Consider the following 16,951-nt stretch of genomic DNA (forward strand, 5'->3'; position numbering starts at 1 on the left):
TGTTATCTCCTTTGGAGTTAGCATTGATGAGTTCCTGTAGCCTTGATTGTTCACTATCCTAGACCTGAGCTCCCCTTATTTTGTTGTCCATTTATGTTAATTCTTAACCTTGAATCATAATGGCAAAGAACATTTTCCTTCTTGTTCATATTGTAATTCTGGTGCTTAGCCAAGGGCTTAATAGTTATTGACCCGTAGAGAAAAAGAAGGAAGGAAGGGATGGAGAGAAGGAAGGGAGGAAAGAAGGAGAGAAAGAAGGATCTTTATTTTGTGTCAGGAGAGAATGTCCCAGCATTCTCTAATGATGCTTTAGATAACTTTGCCATGTGAGAATAGAACAAAGGGCACTGGTTAGAGGGTTTGAAGACATGGGTTTGAGTCTACAATCTGAACATTTTCAACAAACTTTATCTAGGGGGCTGCAAGCTTAACCCCTGTGCCAAGTGCTAGAGAAACAGCATCAGTTACTACCCTTGACACTGAGGACCCAGGAGTTCAGGATGCTTCCTCTCCCATACGTCAAGGAGCTGCCTGCGTGAGAAAACACTGATCTGTATATACAGGCGGGAGAGATGCCAACTGATTGGCCTTGAGCAGGACTCAAACTCTAAGGCCATGTGTGACTGTGTGAAAACACTTGCTGAAGGGCTAAGTCTTTATAATTAAGAATAAATTATTATGTAGCATATGTTATGATTGCACTTATTAACATTATGTATTATAAGTTCTTACATCTACATTTTCACCTGGTCCAGAGATTCTCTCTTGAAATGCAACAGAAAAGGTTCCCTAGCCTTGCTTGAATGTCTCCAGACAGCTTGCTACCTTCTGGGGCAGCCTTTCTGAGCAATGGATGGCCCTAGAGAGAAGTCCTTTCTTTGACTGAGTTTGTAATGCCCTCCTTGTCATTCTCCTCCTGTTCTCTGTGTCTACAGGAGCCACACATCACAGATCTTTGCATCTTTGACAGGAGGAAACCTTTGCATGTTCTCCCTGGTAGACTGGTTACAAGTCACCTGTCCCATTGATCTTGACGGGGGAGATGCGCCTTAGCAACCTGAAGCTTAGCATGTTTCGGGGGCTCTGGTGATGGGAAGTGGCAAAAAGACACCATTTCTGACACTGATTTCATGGGCACTGTAGATTACACGTATGGCCGGGAGCCCAGATATAACTTGAAACTGATGCCCACTTATGATTTGTAGCTCAAGGAAGAACAGCCCAGCCTATGAAGGTAGGGAGAGTCAATAAATTCTTTGGTCACATCCTGCTTCTACCAATCAGCACCTGTGCTCCTGGTCAATGTAACTTCACAGCCAAAAGGAGAGTAGTGACCTCCTTGGAAGATCGTTAAAACTGCAACAATTAAATAAAGTGAAGTACGAGAAAATGACACCGATGAAGCTGGCATTTAAGAATCTTCCCTATGTAAGAGTGTTAGCTCACTCTTCTTCCTTTCCCAATTAGACTGTCGTATCCTTAGTCTGGGGGTTTTGCAGCATACACAGCAAATGTAGAACCGTTCCTCACCATATAAGATGGCAGGCTCTGCAGTTGGAATGGCACTCCACAGTTTACAAAGAAATTTCATACAAATTACATTATCACACCGTAGCCTTATAGCTGCCTGGGGCTGGGGGCTGGCAGTAGAGAGTGGGCACTGTTATTATCTTTGCCTCGTTTTTATAAAAGAGGGAAATGAGTCTCAGGGGAATTCAGGAGTGTCCCCAGGTTACAGTGCTAGTAAATAGTACCTAGATGTTCAGCATCTTCACTTTTCATTGGAAAAATATCTTTCTGCAGCTGGTCTAGCCAGCCACATACTCCTTCCATGCTGGGGGTGAAGTTTTGCTACCTCCTGCCACTGCCAGGGTGGGATGGATGTGCGTTCTCTGATTCTTCATCCACCCTCCTGGCCCCTGACTTGGACATCCAACTTTGCCCTGGCCACACTCTGGAGTCTGAGCTTAGCTTCCTCGTCTGGAGTCTCAGTGGAGCTGTAGTGAGTTCCCAGCTAAACTCTCAGGACCCTTCTCTCATTAAGCCATAGGGTCACTCCTCTTTGACATGCACCCCACAGACTCAGTACTGCTACCATCACCAACCGCCTGCATATGATTTTTCTCCCCATAAGCACAGTCTGTCCAGCTTCTTATGGCTTATTGACCTTTGAAGACAAGTCAGTGCATTCTCAGTTAAGTGGCTGCTTACAGGAGTGCCTTGATCAAGGCATTGTGTAGGCAAATAAACAGAGGACAGAGACCAAGTTCTATCCATGGCGTCTGTCTTTCTTAGGAGATTCTCAGATGCACTTTAGCAATCTTGTATATTTGATTCCTGAACCCACAGGTCACTAATTAATCTCTTGTTCTTTCAGGCAGGACTGACTTTCAAACTGGGCAAAACACCAGAGCCCTTCTGGCCTCGGGGGAATTATTTGTCTTCTTAGGGATCCTCAGTCTTGGAGGCTGAGTTATAAGGATCGGTGTGATTAAGACTTGGCACCATGGTCTGTTGAACTATTTCCTGGGACCCCCTCACTCACAGTACTTCCCGATCTGCTTCTGGTCTTACAATCTCAATCCATATTTGCTGAGGGCTGACAGTTTGGGGGTTGGAGTAGAATAAGGCACAATCTCTGCCATGGATGGAAGTGACAGAGTGTCTACAGGGCAGCTTGAAACCTATTTTGGTAAATAGCTGCAGGAATACTCTCCACTTCTGGGTGACAGGTGTCTTGCACCTAAGAAGACCCAGGCTTTGGAAAATTTAAGGAGTCATGTATGAAAAAAAAAAAAGTTCCAAGTATATATTTTCTTTTAAGAGTGTGATAACAAAAATAGAGTCCCGCATAAGAGGAAGAAGACAAAATGAAAACATGCAGTAAAAGACAACATCCGCTCTCATTTCAGTTTCCTGGAAGCGGAATGTGGTTGGGCAGATGGTGCTCTTTTGTTTCACTAGAAGAAACGATAAGATGTAAATATGCAGGGCCGTATTCAGCAGGGCAGGATGGAGAAGAGGCGCATTTCCCTGTGCTCGCTGATTTCTAGGCTTGTCAGGGTTTTTCTTCTTTGAGTTGATCATCCCTGCTGAGTTCCAAAGATGCTGCCTTAGATCAACAGCTCTCAGGGAGGGCTTAAGAGTTCTCCAGCATTCCATAAGTGGGCCACCCAGCGGCCTGTGAACTCCCTTACATTGTTTGAAAAATGTTGCTGGTTTGTTCGTTTCCTACAGTGGCTTCTATATTTTTCAAGAGATTAGTAGACAATTCAATGTCCATTGCCTTCTTGCCTGTTCACTCCACACTGTTCACAGTTTGTGTGAAGACCCACGTAGCTTTGCAGAGTTGTTTCATACCATCACCCCACATTTGCATTGTGTTGGAGACTTTTCAAAGCTCTTTCACATAAAACTAACTCTTTTGATTCAGCGACCGGAGCAGTTACCAATAGCCCCGTTTCACAGCCCAGGAAACGAAACTGAGAGCCACAACCTGGCTGGCTTGTGGACCCACCTATGTCGGGCAGGGGTAGGGCAGACACTTCTCATCACCCCTGATGTTTCCTAGCTCAGTGATCCTTCTAGCCCTGCGTTCGTCCTCATTTTGGGTATTTGGGCAAAAGAAAACTGCCACTGGTAGTTGACATCATTGAGGATTGGGGGGCATTTGAGTCTAAGACATATACGAAATGAGAAAGGGAAACATAAGCAGTCACGTGCTTCTCATTCTAGGTGATTATATACATGCTTGACTCCCCAACAAAGTTGTTTTGAAGCCAAAGTTTTCTTTAACTCTGTATTTTCAGCGCCAACACAGTAAATTCTTGTGCATAATAGATGCTGAAATATTTGAGGTAAGTGTGAGTGATTGTAAGTATGAATAAAGAACTGAAACTAGGAGTGTACAAGGAATAAATCACCTGGTTTCCAGAAACCTACCAGAATTCTACCATGTGTTCTCAGAAGGGCCTTTGCTAAAGCTTTTGAGATGGTCATACATAAGTACAGGAAGATGGCAAGGTTTGCTAGAAGACTTTTGGTCAGTGAATAGTAAAATTCATTGACAGAATGGTTCCCAGTTCCTATGTCCCTAGATCAGAGGTATCCATGCCATCCCACCTGGATGCCGCTATTAAACTAGCTCTCTAGGTTATTAAGCCTAGTGAGTTGTGCTCTTAGTTAAATAAGCTGTTCTTAAGCCAGTCACACACCCCTAGGTGCGAGAGACAGAAAGATCTCTTGTCTCAAAAAGAGAAACTAAAAGCCAACTACCAAATTCTAACAACCAAAAGCTGGAGGAGATGGAGCTGTGAAAGCATGCCCCAAAGAGCACTTGAGAGGGTGAAGTGGGGGATGGGAAGAGGCCACAATGAGATTGTATATAAGTCCAGATTCCAAATGAAACAGGTGTCAGATGAATGGCACATAAGAGTTTCAAGGAGTGTGGTACTAACCCCAGTGTAACCCCTGGTTACAGCAGGAATCCCATTTGGGCTGCGTTTTTTTCACACAGTTGGAAGAGTCAGTCTTACACATTTAAATGTGTTTGTGAAAAACAAATCATTTATTTTTATAATGAATCTTGGCATTATATGATATGGGATACATTTCTAAAAATGGAACCCCCATTGAGAATCTTGTACATCTTAAAAGTAAAATGTTTTCTTCCACCATTGGTGAGCACAGACCTTTCACCCCAGCACCAATTATTCATCAAGATGGGCTCGCCTACATTAACTGTGGGGCAAAAATCCTTGGGAATGGGACATACTGTTTTAAATCTTTAAATGTGAGAAGGTAGTTAAAAGACATGGTTAGGCAAAAGCAAAGTTTGTTGAAAAGAACTTCACATTACAAAAGGGAAATTTTCATAGTTGTATATCTGCCCTCCATCACCTCAGAGGTGCTGGCACCTGAAAGTAGCATGTCAATAGATGTATATAGTTACTTGTTACCAGTAAGCATTGACATTAATACAACATGTAAGTCTCAACTTTCTTCTCTTTCTGAGGGACAACATTTTTTTTTCCTTGACAAATAGATTGCCAAGATAATAGTAAAGACAAATCTAATGCACCTTGACCATGGTCTGGTCAATAAACTTAAAAGGACAGAGACTGGGAACAAATGAAAATAAACATAATGAACTAGAATTTTCAGAGACCTAGCATTGAACATCCTGGCTGGAGTTGGGGGCGTAGACTAGAGTTCTTGGATTATTTCTCCTACAGAAATAATGTTACAAGAGCAGAAGTCTTAGAAAGCATCTTTTCTGAAACATTTGCTACTGAGCTTTTAACCAAACCCCAAGGATTTACCAGAGCTACAGTGAAGGGGCACGAAAAATGAGGCTGTCATGGAGACAAATCCCCATCATTTGACTCAGAGACAGGCTCCCCAAATCTTGCACCCTCAATATTGTATTTGCTCCTGAGAACAGCCCAATGAGCTAGCACGTCACATGTGCTCCCACTGTACAGAAAGGGAACTAAGGCATTGCCATTCATGCTTATCGCCTGTATATTCTTGCCTCGATACTCAAGGCTCCCTAAAAGCACCTAGGTAAGCAATGACTGGTTTTCCTAAATTTATTCTTTAAAATGAACCTTAATAACCACCAACTCTTCATTCTACAGACAATGTCTCCCAAGCATTTCTGTGGTCTTCCCCAAGAATGCACATATTTTTTTTTGAAAAATATTGCTAAGAATTAGAAAACATAGGTTCTAGAGATTTGACTTGATCTCACCAGCCCAGAACTTGTTTCCTCATCTGTACATTCAGATAATAAGATCTATTTTGCATAACTTAAAAGGTCTTTGAAGTCATCAAACAAAATACTGAATCCTGTTTCCACTATAAAATATATATTAAACACCTACTCTGGGCCAGGTATGGTATACTGAGTTCTGAGAGGACGATGGTGAACAAGACTCAGTCACCCACTTCTCCTAATGACGTCTACAGTCTAATGATGAACACAGACATTAAACATATGCCCACATGCTTAAAGAAAGCAATGGAAGGTAGGTGTGGGATAGTCTGAGGATCATGAAAGAAAGTGCAAAGGGCATTAATAATACTGGGAAGAAGAAGCTGGGAAGCTTTCCATGAGGAGTCTGAGGGAAATGAAATCTTAGCTGAAACATTCAAGTACAGGAACATAAAGCCATATTCTTAGCATGTGCTAGCATTGACCTTAGAGTCAGCCTTGACATTCTGTTAGTATGAAGATCTGTATCATCTCAGTATCCAGTTCTGGCAGTGCTCCGAGCATCTTCCAATACAGGCATGGGAGCAAGCAGCACATTGTCTGATCTTCTCAACCCCACATCAACATAGATGTTTAAGATTTAGAGAACTCAGAGTGGTCGGTTGGATGGTGTGGCTGGAACCACCCACTCCTCACTGGCATTGTGTGGAATGGAGGAAGAAAAGAGACTGTTGCAGCACCCACACTTCCAAAAGGAAGAAACGTGTCGCCTGTACCCACTCGTGTCCTATCTACTTGGTGACAGCAGAAGAACGCCCACTCCTGGTGGCCCAGACTCCAGAAGGAAAGGGATGCTAGAACTGCCCACACTCTCAAGGACAGCCTGGGAGATGGGTCAAGGCACCTCCTTACATCTCCGAGGGCTGAGGAGAAAGGAAGTGTCTAAGTCAGGTATAATGAGCCAACGTCCATATCTTTTTCTGAACTAGGGGATCCTTGAGATCAGAGAGGACCAAGAAGCAATCACCTCTGTAACACCAACATGAGACACAGGGCCCGGCACAAAGCAGAATTTTAATGCAGATACAACAACTACAACAAAAAAAATGTTGTGGTTATATCACTGTTGAACTGAATCTGACACATGGTGAGTAAAGAGATAGATGAGAAACAGGCCTAGGAGGGACATTTTATTTAGAATAATAACTAATTTTATTTTAGAATAGTAACTTTATTATTTCAATGAAACTGATTCTTGTCCATTACCAAAGTTCTAAGCAATGTCAGAAGTTTGTGGAAGAAGGCAGACAAAAAAACAAGGAAACCCTAAATCCAAATACATGCAAACTCATGTGAGAAGCAGCTGAGGACGCGGGGACAGGTTGCAGGCAGTAGAACAGGCAGGCGTGGCTCCTGTTAGGAGGACCAAGCTGGCCCGTAAGTGTCCACAAGGACACCCTGGCAATGCCAATGTGGCTCCCCAAGGCTGGCAAAGGCTTTTCAACTTCCAAATTGGCTAAAGATATTTATGTCTGTCATTTGGTTACCAGAGGCATGCTGAGGCTCAGGGTATCTTCCTAATCAGAACTAGACCGAAAGCTAAAGGCAGCATGGGAGGTTGAGACCCTGATGGAGGAGGATGCGTTTGCAGGAATCATCGAGAATAATCAGAAAAGCCCTCTGTGACAGAAGGGCTTCCCCGTGGACTGTGAATCCGGCAGAAATGCCAAAGGACCCAACAGACAAGAAGAAAAGTCCTGTTCTGTGGTGAAATTCAGCACTGAAGCCTCTGGCTTATTTGAAGAATCACAGATAGTCTGAACTCTCTATGAAAAGCCACCTTTATTATTAAGAGTTCAACCTCTCATCTGCCCAAAGCGCCATTAAAGATCAAATCACTGGGTATCCCTTTATCTGTCATTCAGAATTCCACAAAAAGTCCCTGAAATTCTACTTATAGACCTACCACATCTGACTGACCCAAGAATGAGTGAGTACAGAAAACAAGGGACTTCCCTGGCAGCTAGTGGTTAGGACTCCGCACTTCCACTGCAAGGGGCACAGGTTCCATCCCTGAACGGGGAACTAAGATCCTGCAAGCCGCCTGGCCAAAAAGAAATTTTTAAAAAAGGAACCCATCCAGTGACTCCTGTGCTATGTTTGCAAGCAACAAGTATCTCTTCAAAGTCTTGAACTAGTAACTCAAGGCTAAGAACATCTAGAAATCCAGTGCAGATCCTGGTGGTATACACATTGTTCTGAGAAAATGGGCAGAGAAGAGAGGCGGCATTTAGAGTAGCATGGAGCTAAAAGAAGTTAATGATTGATTTTCACTTTTATTTGTAAATATTGTGAGTTTTTAGAGAATAATTGAATCGTGTAACATACGGTCTATGCATATAGGTAAGGCTGGGGAGATGAATAATCCCTTATAAGGGATCCTTGCAATTAAATTTCTTGTTATTGTAAACTAGGGAAAATATTTGGAAAGCAATGTCTTAACACTTGGGCTATTATCTAATAACCTAGGTTAGGAGCCTGTGAAAGCAGGGAAATGAATTTGTAACCTCAGCATTCTAGAGCCAAACGAATGTTGCTTTATATTTGCCTCTGTTGAGTTCCACCTATTCAACATAACATTATCTAAAGCTACAGACTCGATGATAGTCATAATTTCATTTATAAAATGGAGTCCAACTTGCCGTATTCGGTTGAAAAGAATGGTTCAACCGAAGAGGTATTTAAAGCTATTGCAAGTGAAGTAAAAACAAGAGCTGAGTCAAGAGCACACTGGCTTCCTTCCATCTCGTGGGCCAAAAGCAAGTCTTCTTGGAGGAAGTGACGTTTGAGCTGGGCCTTCCAACTCAGGCAGACTTTTACTTAAAATACAATAGAAGGATACTGAAGGTGGGAAAACAGTGATAGCAATAGAATTTAGTGTGGAAAAATGGGGGCCCATGCTAGAATATCTCATGGTCTAGTTTACCTGGTGAGGTATGCAGGGCCCTGGACTCCTTGGAAGCCAGGTCAAAACAGTTGAACTTCTGTAAATGGCAGGGAGCCCTGGAGGGTTTTCAGTGGAGAAATGACATGTTTAGAGATATATATCCTTTGCGAAGATCAAGCTATTAGTGAGGTGGGGAATGCCAGAAGGAGCCAATCCCAAGACAGGGCAGTCACGAGGCTCTCACAACAGGACAGGGGAAAGGTAAGGAGGAGACTCCATGACCTATGGAGGTGAAAATTCCAGCCTGGTTAGACCCCAGACTCCTGATTCCTGGACACCCAAGGGGAGAAATTGGTGTGTCTATGTTTGACTCCTTTTCTGATTTTCCTTATGTTAACTTTATCCTTTCTTCTTGGCTAGAAAGAGGTACCAGTAAATTTGGAATGCCAGAATGAGCTGCTTTCTTGGCCCCTGTAAACCACTTTGATTGTTAAGCTATCCCTAGACCTCCCAGTTGACAGTTATGGGTTTTAGTCTGATGTCTTGGTTCAGAAAGTAAGCTCTGGAGTTGGAGAGAGAGAGTAGACCTCACCTTACTAGTTATTTCCCATGTGACCCTCGCTAAGCCTCGGTTTCCCTCTTACAACTTGGGGGTGAAAGCAACACCAGCCTTGCATGGCACTTGGGAAGCAGTGACTGGGCACACTTGGCACAGAGGCTGGCACTGGTTATGCAATCAATGCTGGTTATTGTCATAGGTCTGCAGTTCCTTATCTACAATTCTGAAAGTTCAAACACTCTGAAAACCTAAATTTTGGAACGAATTTGGTTGTAACACCTGACCTGAGCTGAACTCATTTGGCAGCAAAGTTTGACCTGGGCTGACACGAGGCTATTTATAGTCCTTATTGATCCCAGTTCGTGCTCATATTCATACATTTTCCTACAGAAATCTTCACGTGCTTGATGGCAGCGTGCTGCCCCAGGCCCCACTGGGCATGTTAAATAAAACTGAGCATGCAACATACTACCATCCGAAATCTGAAACTTTCAGAACACCAAAGTGCGTGTGGCCCCAAGGTTTTTAATATGGCGCATGGATTCACATTGCAAAATTCACTTCTTTTCAAGCAGTGGTTGGTGGCCTCCTCCTTTAGATGAAAAGAAGAAACTGCCAATGTTGATTTTCTTTTTTTAATTCTTCAGATGCTTACGGAGGGAAATAAGAAGTGAGTTACTATAATACCTCTGGGTAGTGCTGGAAGCACAGAGTGTGAAACCCACCTCCCACCTAAGGAGTTACAGTTTCAAGAACCTGTCTCTGTGTTACTCCTTCTATCCTATCAGCTTCCTGTTGAGAGAACATGAATGGGGAGGAGTGATTATTCTTTTTTATTTATATTCTTTTTTTATTTTTTATTGAAGTATATTTGATTTACAATGTTGTGTTAGTTTGTGGTGCACAGCAAAGTGATTCATGAAAGAATATGAAAAAGAATATATATATTTATCCATATATATTCTTTTTCATATTCTTTCATGAATCACTTTCATGAACAACAACAAAGTCCTACTATTTAGCACAGGGAACTGTATTCAGTATCCCATAATAAATTATTTTTCATATTTTTTTCCATTATGGTTTATTATAGGATACTGAATGCAGTTCCTTGTGCTACATAGTAGGACTTTGTTGTTTATCTATTTTACATACTGTATTGTGTATCTGTTAATCCCAAACTCCTAATTTATCCTTCCCCCACCCCTTTCCCCTTCAGTAGCCATATTTGTTTTCTATGTCTGTGAGTCTGTTTCTGTTTTGTAAATAAGTTCAGTTGTATCATATTTAAATTCTACATGTAAGTGATATATGATATTTGTCTTTGTCTAGCTTACTTCACTTAATATGATCATCTCTAGGTCCATCCATGTTGCTGCAAATGGCAATATTTCATTCTTTTTTATAACTGAGTAGTTTTCCATTGTACACATGTCCCACATCTTCCTTATCTATTCTTAAGTTGATTATTGATAGATATGTATTTATTGCCATTTTAAACCTTATTTTCCAGTTGATTTTGTTATTTCTTCTCCGTTCCTTCCTAAAGATGGGAGACAGAGACTCAAGGAATGACTTTCCAGAGATGTGACCCACGGGCAAGGGAGCAGTCCTAGACAGACCTAACTGCCTTGGAGTCTTATACCCGAGTGGAGAGGCATGAGGCCAGGAGCTACAAGTGAGGAGGTGGCCCTCTTTCTCCCTTTATGCCCTGAGTCAGGCACAGCACATAGCAGGTGCTCAATAAGCATGTACAGGATTGGAGTGAGTCTTTCTGACATTTTTTTCCTCCGTCGCTCTTCTCCCCTCCCTTTCTACTTTCCTCAGCAGCAGGAGGGGGAACACAGAGCAGTACAGAGAAGCCCAGCTCCCTTTCATCTCTTGAAAGTGGCTGGCAGAAGTTCGACGGGGGTGATTTGCCTTGTACAATTGGCACTTCAGCAAAGTCTGTTTGTTGGCTGTTCTGTTTTGTTCTGTGTCCTGAAAAATTGGCCAAGGTGTGCCTCTCCAGCTTTCCACCCTGCAGGATGGGACTTCCACGAGACTCTTGGGACTAGAGGCTTTGACTTGTAGGTGGGGTTGTCAGGAAACAAACCACCTGAAGTGAAACATGTCTTCAAATTGAAGACAACCATGCTTTCTGGGTGAAAGTCCCTGTGGAGGACCAGGTGGAAAGGATCTGTCCAAGTTTCCTTTAGCCCAAGTATCACCAAGGGCTCATGAAACAGGGGGAATTTCAGAAATACTGTGGGTTCTGCTGTTCCTGGAACCTTCTTCTTTTTCCTTTCCACATAAGCTACGTTTGAGAATAAGCATGCACCATTGTTCCAGGGATGCCTCAAGTCCCGCCTCATCCGTAAAGCCCCTCTCCCTTCCACCATCATTGTTTGGCCACCTACAATTTCCCCCAGTTCTCTACTCCCTGGAACTACTCTCCGGGTCTACATTGTCCTACGCTGTACATCGAAATTCCCTACAGTCCAGTCCTTGGTGGGACCTGGTTGGTGCCTCTCACTCTCCCTGGGACGTTGCCATTTAGACACTTTGCTGTCCACCCATATTTCTGGGCCTTCGCCTATTTAAGCAGAAGTCCTCATCCCTCCCACACACCTCACCCCCGACCCCCACCCCCACCAGTAGGGCCACCACCTTTCCCGAGGAGGACAGGCCCCAATCATTGGAGTCCTTATCAGCTCCCCATCTTTTCAGCTCTGTATTCTGGTTCTAAGCTCTTTGGGGGTCAGAGGTCTCTCTGAGACTCTATGACACCCACCTCAAACACACACAGGTGATAATACCCTTTTCATCATTTCCAGCAGTCACTGACCCTCAGAACATCACCTGTGGACCCCCTAATGCAAGGGTTTTCAGTGTGGTCCTTGGACTAGTGCCTGAGCCACCCCCTGGGTGGGTGTGTTTGTCTGAATGCATATTCTCAGACTACCCCCAGACCTCCTGAAACAATGGACAGTCAGGGAGGTCAGATGAGCTACACAAACGACACAGCCACCATGTGGTGACAGTGCCATTCCAACACAAGGTCTTGACTCTCAAGGTCATGTTCTGATTAACTAAGCAATCTGACCTTGCTAGTTTTCCAAGAAGAAAATTAACAGGATAATGGAGTGTGTGTGTATGTGTGTTGGGAGAGGGAAGGGGCAGAGTTAGGGTAACAAAATTTGGGGAAATGATTGTGTGTGTGTAATAGCGGGAAGGGAGGAACAGAGTTAGGGTGACTTAAGATTTGGGGAGGAAATGGGTGGTATCAAAATATTCCTGGGCTCCGTCCCAAAATGTCCGAGCCCAAGGTGGGGAAGACACAGCTAAGACACCCCATCAGGGGATGCACTTTCCACCATATGGTTTGTCCCAGCTTCCCTTCTGCCCTTTTAAAGCTGCCCAAGAAAAAGCAATGACAATCCCTTGTCTGAAGGACCTACACCCTTGAAACTTGAAGTCACTGAAACTCTTTAAAACATTAAAGATTCAAGGTCTGCAGCCCCCAAGAGCAGCTCCCTGCACATGGAGAGAGGGATGGGAGCCAGAGTCCTCAGCCAGGTGGGACTTTCCAGGCCCGTCTCTGTGAGAACCTGATAACTAGGCCGGCTGCCCTGGGCAAGATGCCTGGAGCCACAAAGTGCTGCATCACCCTTTCTCCCGCGGTTCCGCTGCAGGCTCCTGGGCTGGGCTCCAAAGGAACTGGTGGTTAGTTTGTGGTCACCCAGCAGTTTTATGAAGGCCCTTGAGGTGTTTCAAGTACCAGGTGGCCCCAGTGTGGTTTAACTGTCTGGGGGCCCGAGCTCTCTCAGTGGCCACCTAAGCAGCACAGACAACCTTGCTGTGAGAATTGTTCAGTTGGCCGTGACAATTACATAATGCACCGGAGGAGCCAGTTTCACCTTAGCTGGAGAGTAATATATTATAAATGCATATATTAAGAATTAATAAATTAGTCAGCATCTCTGCCGTACCTGACTGTCTATAAAGCACTTGGGGGGGGACATCGTCTCATTTGGGGAGTTACAATAACCCCCTTTGGTGCCTCATTGGTCCCATTTTGCAGATGTGGATACTGAGGGTCATCAGGGTCAAGGACCCTTCCTATGAACAGACCAGAAAACTGGCTGAGACTCTCACAGATGATGTCAGATTATTCGTCCATAACCCCTCAAGGCTGCGAGTGTCCCCATTTTGCAGACAATGACACCTCCCATCTTCCAGCCCAGACTTGTTTCCCAGCCAGCACCTCCTTCTCCCCGGGACATCTCTGAGAGCCACAGCTCACAGCTCTCCAGCAGGTAGGAACAAGATGGCTATATTTTCTCTTGGTCTTGTTCCCAGATGCTCTGACAGCGAGCAATTCTTCGAACAAATGCAGAATACAAAATAACTCATACTGCCTTTCAAAAGCCCTCAGGAAGCTTTGGGGTGACATTTTAACTGCCTCTTGTCTTATCTTGGCCCTTGCTTTTCTTTCATTAGGCATCCATCATAGTCTGGGTACCAAGGATATGACTGGGTGTGGACCAGGAGCCCTGGGAATGCAGAAGATTGAAGACACACACAGGCACGCAGACACACATGCACATACGTGCACGCGCACGTACACACACACATACGCACACCTTCCACCTCTAGAAAGAATGGTCTACCAGGAAGCCAAACCAACAAGTTCACTGAATGTTTATTACCTACACACCAAACGTGGTGTGAGGGACTTCACTTTTTTGCACACGTAACTTCATGAATCCCCATTACGGTAATTCCTTCTACTATCATCTGTTGTAAAACTGACCATCCCGGTGTGTATGGATTTGTTTATAGTTCCCTTTTCCTTACCAGGCTATGCACAAGCTTTGGACAGAAGAGCTCTGTCTTCTTAATCATGACGTTTTTGTTCATTTCACCCAGTCAATGTTTATTGAGTGTCTAGTATATACCAGGTTGATGCCAATCACAGGAGAAGAGCCAGCTTGGGGACATGCTTTTGTATGAATAAATAAATGAATGAAGACATGAATGGTTTGTTGGGTGCTGCGCAGACCAGGGGACAGCTGGGGGTGGGGGAAGCTGCCATTTGGCACTGCTGAGAGAGGATGCAGAGAGGCAGTAAGAGGGGGTGATGGAGGGCGTTGATATGTGCAGGGTTACAAGGAGTCCAGCTCTCTGCCAGGAGCCCTGGGACCATCAGCAGGCCTATCCCCTTCTTCCACCATCAGCACTCACAACTGTAAACTGATGGGGATGAGACCCCCATGGAGGTCATTTCAACACTGAGCTCACGCATGTGCAACAGCTTAGTGCCTGGAAGGCCTCCACTAAAATCTAGCAATTATTCGGAGCGTCAGTAGACCCGCAGCAGACTAAGCAAGCATTTGGAAATACAGGCATATGCATAAACATTTTGGTAATTAGACACAAAAGCAAGAAACAGGAGAGAACGATGTCATCAAATCTGGCCTTTCATGATTGCCACTCTCTCCCATCTTCTGGAAGAAGTCCTTGTAAATTCTGCAAGAGGCCCCTGGCCCATTATGAGAAGCCAGGTTTCTGGAATCATTTGGGTGGCCCTGTGCTCCCTGTCCCCGCCTGCAGCATCCCCTGTAGGGGCAGCATCTTCTCTCCTTTAGGGCTGGTAGCTGGAGCCATCTAGCTCCAGGTCCCCTGAGCTGGAGGGTGATCCAACCTGCCAATTATTGGAAATTAAAACCAGGTAGTTTGAACCCATCTGCTGGGCACCTGACCACAAACCACCACTTAGCTAACCCCAAGCTGGATCCTGTTACTCCCGCTGTGCCCGCCCGGCTTCATTACCATGGCCATGGGAAGGAAGGAAACCAAGAGGTTACTGGGGTCTTCGGTTAGAGCTTCGTCATTAGTGTGGTTATGACCCAAGTCCTCTCTCTCTGGAGACTTCAAGATACGATCACTCAGAGAGCGATTTGGTAACAAAACCCAGATCTCACCAGATGGAGTCTGGGGGCCTCATCAGATGGGTCAGCAAGTTGAGGGGGTGGTGTCACCTGATGGGGGTGGGCAGATTCCAGGAGGTCAGTTGGCAGCTCAGTGACTCTGGCTTGGATGTGCCACAGATGGCTCTTGGGGAAATTATGGTGACTGGGAAAAGCTTGGACATTGGCATCAGACAAGCTTGGGTTTGAAAAATAAATCTGCTCCTTGCTAGATCTTGTGGAAGTTTCTTAAACCCCAAAGCCTCAAGTTCCCTGACAATACAGTGAAGAAAAAGATTTCCATCTCAGCCAGCTTTCACCACCATTAGCTTGTACTACCTTTCTAGAACCAGAGTAGGATCAGAAACCCCCATCAATGCTGAATGGACCTAGGCAGTACCATAGAAGCCAAGAGAGAGAGTTTCAACCATCTGATGAATACTGGGCCTCGGGGGCCACCGAGCCCAGCTGTGGTCTTTCTAAATCCCACGTCCTCTCTCTGAGGGTAGGCAGCATCTTTGTCCCTGTTCTGCAGATTGGGAATCCAGGCTCACAGAGGTTGTGCCCTGCTCAAGGAAGCACATGAGCTGGATGGAAAATTCGCTGCATAGATGCAGATGTATCCACACCGGGTACCAGTGCTATGAGAGCAAATACACACCTGAGTCTGGAAGTGTAGCTGAGAATGATGTGGCCCGATGTACCTGCTTGCATTTCATCCCCTGAGTGTGAGAGGGGCAGACGGGCCCTCAACTCTGTGGTCCCATTCTTGGTAGCAGAGTTTTCTTGGGGAAATCTTCAATACTAAGTTAAGTATGAAGACTCCTCTCCCCAACGTGATGAATTTTCAACCACATTCTCCATTTTTTTTCTGTAGAAAACTGAGCATCTTGTGCTGAAAACTAAGTCCATTTGACTTCACTAGGGCAGAGCTAAGAGAGTTTTAAAAATGGAGATTAAATTGACGTGTCAGTAGCTGCGGTCATGGTGATACAACATCAGGACAATCGTCAAGTAGTGGCTCTGACTGCCAGCATCTTACCAAAGTTCTAGTCTAGTGCAGAGGGCTTTTTGATACATCAAAGAGATTGTGCTGCCTTTCAAACTGCATTCATTTTCTAATGTCCTATCATCAGCGTAGAATAAGGGCAGGGCTAACATAGAATCATTTTAATTTACTGATTTATTTTTTAATGCTTTTAGTAATCATTGGGAGGGTGGCCATTAGCTATAAATGAGGCACGTAGCATGCTCCACCGATGTCCACCTGGCCTCTTCTTGGTTGGTATTTGCACTGACACCCACTCCCCCACCACCATGGTAAGTGTGCCTCAATATTGGCAAAGTGTCCACTCAGATCTGCTAGGGGATGAAACTTCAGATGTCTCCAATCCCAGAAAAGTGAACATTTTTATGTCAAATATGGATCAGACTTTCAGCCATTGCTCTTGTATCTCTTCCTTAGTCTCCCACATCTAATATTCAAGCCCCTCTTAGACATGTCTGAAACATGATCATTCTCTCTTTGCATGCCTCCATTGACGGGAAGCTCACCACATCTCCGACAGCTCATTAGGTCCATTCTCCTTAAGCTTAGATGTTGACTTGTGCAGCATCTCCTTAAGCTTAGATGCTGCACAAGTCAACATTTGCCCATCTTTCTAACTTCACTTCTCATCACTTCCATAAGCACCTTGATCTCCAGCCATGTTAACCTTGTCTTCAGCAATGCTGAGATTTGTCCAGCCTCAGTGAGGGTGAATGGGCACTCCCCTGGC

This window comes from Orcinus orca, chromosome 2, assembly GCF_937001465.1.
Source record: "Orcinus orca chromosome 2, mOrcOrc1.1, whole genome shotgun sequence".
Classification (NCBI taxonomy): Eukaryota; Metazoa; Chordata; class Mammalia; order Artiodactyla; family Delphinidae; genus Orcinus; species Orcinus orca.